This window comes from Phaseolus vulgaris, chromosome 11 (assembly GCF_000499845.2).
Source record: "Phaseolus vulgaris cultivar G19833 chromosome 11, P. vulgaris v2.0, whole genome shotgun sequence".
In the NCBI taxonomy this organism is placed as follows: domain Eukaryota; kingdom Viridiplantae; phylum Streptophyta; class Magnoliopsida; order Fabales; family Fabaceae; genus Phaseolus; species Phaseolus vulgaris.
The window spans coordinates 41,084,736-41,090,949 of NC_023749.2; the positions used below are offsets into that span (position 1 = coordinate 41,084,736).

At 29.1% G+C, this 6,214-nt stretch overlaps 1 pseudogene; it reads right to left on the reverse strand.

The window, feature by feature from the left end:
• Positions 1-576: 576 nt before the first annotated feature.
• On the reverse strand, positions 577-5,758 carry LOC137833334 ((-)-germacrene D synthase-like; annotated as a pseudogene).
• Positions 5,759-6,214: the final 456 nt, after the last annotated feature.

The following is a 6,214-nucleotide window of genomic DNA, read 5'->3' on the forward strand; positions in this document are numbered from 1 at the left end:
TTGGGGCACACAAAGTCTTTTTCCTTTAAAGAGAAAGCCATCATGTATGAAAAGTCTTTGTGGCCTCCCTTTGAACACTCTTGAAGGATGAGAGAAAAGTCAGGGTCATCCTTGTAAATTTTCTTGATGTGATCAAACCCCAAATACTGAGTATCTAAGACATTAAGAAATGTATGCCTTCTTGAAGGAGCATCTTCCACCACATTAGACTTGTTTTGCTTATGTTTGATCACATAGGGAAATTGCTCAATAAAATCTATAGATTTGGCATGTCTCTTGTTAAGTTTGTTTTTCAGCATACCAGTAGAGTGAGTATTTTATGGAAAGATATAGTACCTATTTGAAAAGTGATATTTAGATTATCTTGCTTTAAGAAAAATTGAAATCTAATATCATCCTCAACTATAAAAATTAACTTGGTAATATCTACTTCAATTGTTTTATCTTGAACAAAAATGAAATTTTATTATCCAAAAAGAGATATTTACTATTTCTAAAAGTTATTAATTTAAAGAAGTTTTCCTTTTTGACAAATATTTGTTCTTTGACCGGCTTGTTGAACAATTTGAAAGGGATATTCAATCAACATAAAATTAATAAAGATAATAGTAGATCGATAATAATTGATAGAAGATCAAAGCTTCTAGTTATACGAACATCTTTTTAACTAATAAAGATTGAATATGATCTTTCATTATTCCTTCTGCATTTGTATAGTTATCTTTGTCTTTGTAATGCATATCGATCACACGTGCAAAGTTGACTACACGCATAATTGGTACTTGAGTAGGAGCTAAGCATGCATCATTTATGTCCTTCCAAGCATTCTCAACTAACTTTTGTAGTTCTTCAATGGCACATTTCTTTGACACTTTATGCTGCTTCATATAACAGCAAATGCTTGAAACAACATGTTCTCTCTGTTGTTCAAACTTTATAAACAAAAATAGAAAAATAAAAATGAATAAAAAAAATCAATATTTAACAAAACATATAGGATTTATTAATGGTCTTACCAAATTATTATTAAGTCTACCTCTTTCAAATTTTTGAAAGTTTTGCAATTGTCAACTCTTAATATAAGATAAAGAAGATGTTTATTGTTAAACTCAAATTATAATTCTTTTATTATTATTTCTTCTCGACATATTTTGTAAAATTAGGTGCATTTATCAGTAGTCCATAGAAAATGTTGTCACATTCTCTTTTTAGTTAAATTGATAGAAATTAATTAGTGTTTAACACGTACCTCATTTCCAACAATGTCATCCATGATTCTGCATATAGCTATAGAAGCTGCAATAATTATTGGTTCATTCGTTGCCCATATAAGGACCTCCTCTGTTGTATCTTCCATGCCTAAGAAAGATAAGGTAATCAAGAAAGGGTAACCAGTTGACATTCCTCTTACTTCTATGTACTCCTCCATTGTTGGAATGTGGTTGGTATGACACCATCTTGCCTCAGCCATGTGAGCTTGGACTAGTCTTTTCATCTAGCATGAAAGTGCAAATATATAATATTGATAAATTATTTCACACTCACTAGTGCAAAAAAAGGGTTTTACAATGTGTACAGATAGTGATTTAAGCAGGAGTGTCGTCTACAAAAATGCAATGACAATTTTGAAAATAAGATCAACATATAGACTATGGTTCTATTTATAAGTGTTTTCTATTTAAAACAGAGCATATAAACTACGATTTCATGACCAACCATTGCCTATAATAGCCATTGTAGACTACGATCTTTTAGGCAATTTTCGCCCCATATAGACTGCGGTTATTAGGTCATAACCTTCACTCATATGCTTTTTTTTTTCCACTCCAGGCCTTTTCATCTTTGCTACTTCCATTGTTGTCTTCTTTGTGACTTCTCTTTGTTGTCATTGCTCTCGTTCCTTGTAATGTGTCTTCCTTATTGTTTTTTATGTTAATTTTCATATTTTTTGTGCTTTCTTGATGAATTTTTCTCAATTTTCAGTGTTGAACGAGTGGGTTCCCAGGTTTGAAAATGTTTCTCGTGTTCTCTTTCCTATCGTCGTTGTGCGTCACCGCTGAAGCTCTTGAGTTCCTCTACAACCTTTGTTTCTTTACCACAACCTTTGTCCACCATCTTGAGTTTGAAAAACCTAAAGTCGTTCTCTCTAATAAATTTCTCGACATCAAACTTGGACAAAAAAGTTAAGAACAAGATTGTAGAAAATATTTTAGGTTCATATACGCTATTGGTGACGGTTCTATATATAATCATTGTCTTTAATCATTTAATAGACTATGATTGTGTGGCCGTCGTCTATAATTCAAAATTATAGACAATGTGTACATAGATTACGACTCTAAAACCATAGTATCATATGCATATTTTTGGCAACTGCACACAGTAGTACTAAATCCATATTCTTGTTTGGTCATTAAATAGGATTGGTGATGTTTTAGATGAAATTTTACACCATTAATATTGTACATAAAAAATATCAATTTTCTATACTCCGCACATTTCAAATTAGTTGGAAAAAAGATATTCAGTTTATATTTTTTTATGCAAATATAGAAATAAAAAAATAAGAAAGAAAATTTGATTTAACTTAGTATCAGTTGAATAAAGAATAAGAAAAAATTAATGAAACTATAATTACCTCTTTCTTGGCATACTTCATGAAATATATTTTTCCTTGCTTTCTCATCTCTTTCTCAATTTCTTCATAAGCATCCAAAATTGCCTTATAACATAATTGCATGTATTTTGGGAGATCAACCAAGCAACAAATATCCCACCTACAAGTCTTGAGAAAGTTATCTTTGATATATTGGAAGAATTAGGTTAAATATATACTACTATATGTCGTTTTGATGTGCCTAACCTCTCAATTGCACTAGTGAAAAGCTCAAGTTCTTCAATGGTTCCATAAGCATCATAGAGGTCATCAATGATGGAAGCTAGAGCTATTGCTTTTGTTGTTATCCATCTATAATATTGTGGTTCAAAGTAGACCCCCAAAATCCAAAAACAACATTCTATGATCCTATCTCGTGTAAACGGTAAATTGGTTGAGACATTTAAATCCTTAGTCCACCATCTGCATCACAAAAAATAGCACTAAGATTCCAAAGACAAGAACAAAAATCTTTAACTAATATTCATTGATTTATGCAACGAAAGGTAAATATGTGTGAGGAAGATATTACTTGGTTAGACTGCTGACTTCTTTCAAATGTAGCTCCTGCAACATATTAAAATCTAATTTTGCAAATGTTAACAATTTTTCATCATGAGATGGATCCTCTTCGTAGAAAGACATATAATATGTCGCCTCCAACCTGGGCAAACCTCTATGAAGTGATTGTTTTAAGCTATGTTGCACTCGTGCCGCATGAGAACAACTTAATTTGGTGGTTATAAACTTTGTTAACTGCTCGAAACTGAACTTATGTGCTTCTTCAAGCATATCTTCTCCATGACATCTTAGTCCTGCTGCTTCATACAAGCTTAAGATTCCTTGAATATCATCAGCTAAACTTTCCGATTTGGTCTTGAAATTTGCAAAATATACCTGTTTAATTTATAAACATGTGTTAATTTCAATATATATATATATATATATATATATATTTATATAACTACCATACAATTGACTTACAAAAATTAATATCAAACTATTTGCATAAGTTGGTTTGAGTCATCCTATATAAACTCAACCTTAAAAGTGAAAATTGTTTTGACAAATAATAAGTGTTGTATAATTTAAAAGAAATTAAAGCTTATTTAGGTCAAATTATATTTATTAGAGGTTAGAAGATTTGATAACTGAGAAATCTGCACTAACCAATGTATTTTTGTATTTTGGTTTTTTTAAAATTTTATACCAAACAAATTTTGTAATCATAATGATAATAATAATGATGATGATAATATTATTATTAATAATATATTTATTGACATTAATAATATTAACAAAAAGTGATAGAAATATACTTGTGATTGATATTTCATTATCGAAACATATTAAGAGTGAGAGACAAGAGAATTGTAACCAACAGTGAGAAGCCATGATCAAGAGTGAGACCATATTCCGTGACCCATAATATTCATAAATGAAATTTATAAAAATATTGTCTTTTCATTTTATAATTGAGAATAGACCACATTTTTATTGGTTTAGGAAACACTTATTCTAATGTAGTTTATTCATTTCTAAAGGAATTACCTTATAATTGTGACTTAAATATAAATAGTTTATAAGTTGTGATCTTTGGTAGTCCATATGTACATATTTACAAAAGGTGTTGTCTTTTCATGTTTAGAAAACACTTATATAATCGTGGACAAGTTTAGTATTGTCTAAGAAAAAAAATGTTACAATTTAAAAAATATGGATTAAAGTATCCACGTTTTAAAAATCTTTCCCTATATTAAAGACAATTTTAATTAAATATGATTTAAAACATCCATAATTAAATATCATATTTTTATTATTCTAAGTCACACTTTTTAATGTGATTTTTTTTAAAGTCACGTCACAAAAATGTGACTTAAACATTTATGATCCCAAAGTATGGTCTATGATTGATAAGTCACATTTATAAAATTGTTGTATTTTTCACTTTTAAACTAAATTTATTTTAAACCACATTTATACTAAGTTGACCAAGTATAGTGCATCGTAAAGTAATAATAAGTAATATAGTGAATCTATTTTTTTTTTCTTTCTCTTACTTATTTAACTTCATCTTTATTTTAGGTAAGAAACTCATTATTTTATTCCACTAGTTTTTCTCTCCCAAACTAAGTTTTTTCAATATTAGATTTGTAGCCAAAATTATTATAGTTTACAAGTTTTTCTATTTTTGTTTTTCTTTATTTAAAAAAATGCGAACATGCATCCTACCTCATGGTCTGTTCAAATAAACTTGAACTTGATTAACTCATTTCTGATTCATCTGTTCAAAGAAAAGCTCAAAATTTGTTTCGAACAAAATATTTAAATTCGTTTAGACTTGTTTGTATATAGTTGACGCAACTACACTCCTGGATAAAAACAAAGACATCCATGATGTGATGATGCAATACAACTAGTACCAAAGTAGCTCAAAGAGCAAACTCAAAGAATAAATTTAGTAGCATCACAAAAGAAGTTATTGTTTTTGAAAAAGAAATTGGTTAAAAGTTGATGAACACATACTTGAAGAAATGCGGTATCCATGTTGTCTGAGCAACCTAAAGAGTAGAGCCGTTTGGTAAAGATGATCACTATGAGCTATGATATTATTGTCCTTTGTTGAAATGTCATAAATTTGACATAGAAGAGTGCCAATTTCGTGCTCAAAATGGTAAGAGACACCCAAACGTTGGACTAAATCGATGAAGTTCAATTTAAAAGAGAAATTGTTATGATCAATAGGTGAAACAAGAGTCTTCCTCACGTCCTCTTTTAATAGTTTAGCTTGTTGAATGTGGCTATCACTTTCCTGCATGAAATAGATTAAATGTAAAATACATTATTTTAGCTAAAGAGATTGAAAATGAAAAATGACATACAGCGAAAGTAGGAACGTAGGAAAGGAAGCGATCGCCCCAAAGGGAAGGATGAAAATCTGCAGTGGGTCGAGTGATGGGAGGTTTTGCACCATTGGCAGAAGTTGGAAGTGATAAGCTTCCGCTAGCCATGGTTTGTTGGTATAATGTAAGTGACTTTTTTTGGTGAAAAGGAAGTGTAGCTCTTAGCTTTCAAATGTTGAAGAATAAAGAACCCAACCTATTACATTTATAAGAAACAAAGTTATTTTGCAAAGGTAGTGAGTAAAAGTTCAGAATTGCGGTACAGAAATTATGCAACTGTGACCACCAATTATTTATATATATATATGATTAGACGAAACTCATGTCAATTAAAAATAAAAAAAATCTCAAAAATAACTTAAGTAACCTTTTTCTAATAATTTAAAAAATAAAATAAAAATAAAATTTCAAAAGTTCAATCAAATTCACCATTTTTCATTAAAGAAAAGAATTTTTACTTTCATAATTTTTACTGTTTTAATAATAGAACTTTTATAAAACCTTTAAAGAAGTTTGAGAATTTTAAAACAACTGCTTAAATTATTAAATTCTAATTGCTCATATTTTCAATAAAAATATTTATAAAATTTTAAAAGGGAATTTATAGCAGTTTTTATATAATTAAATTACTAAATTTTCATTTAGCTATATAATT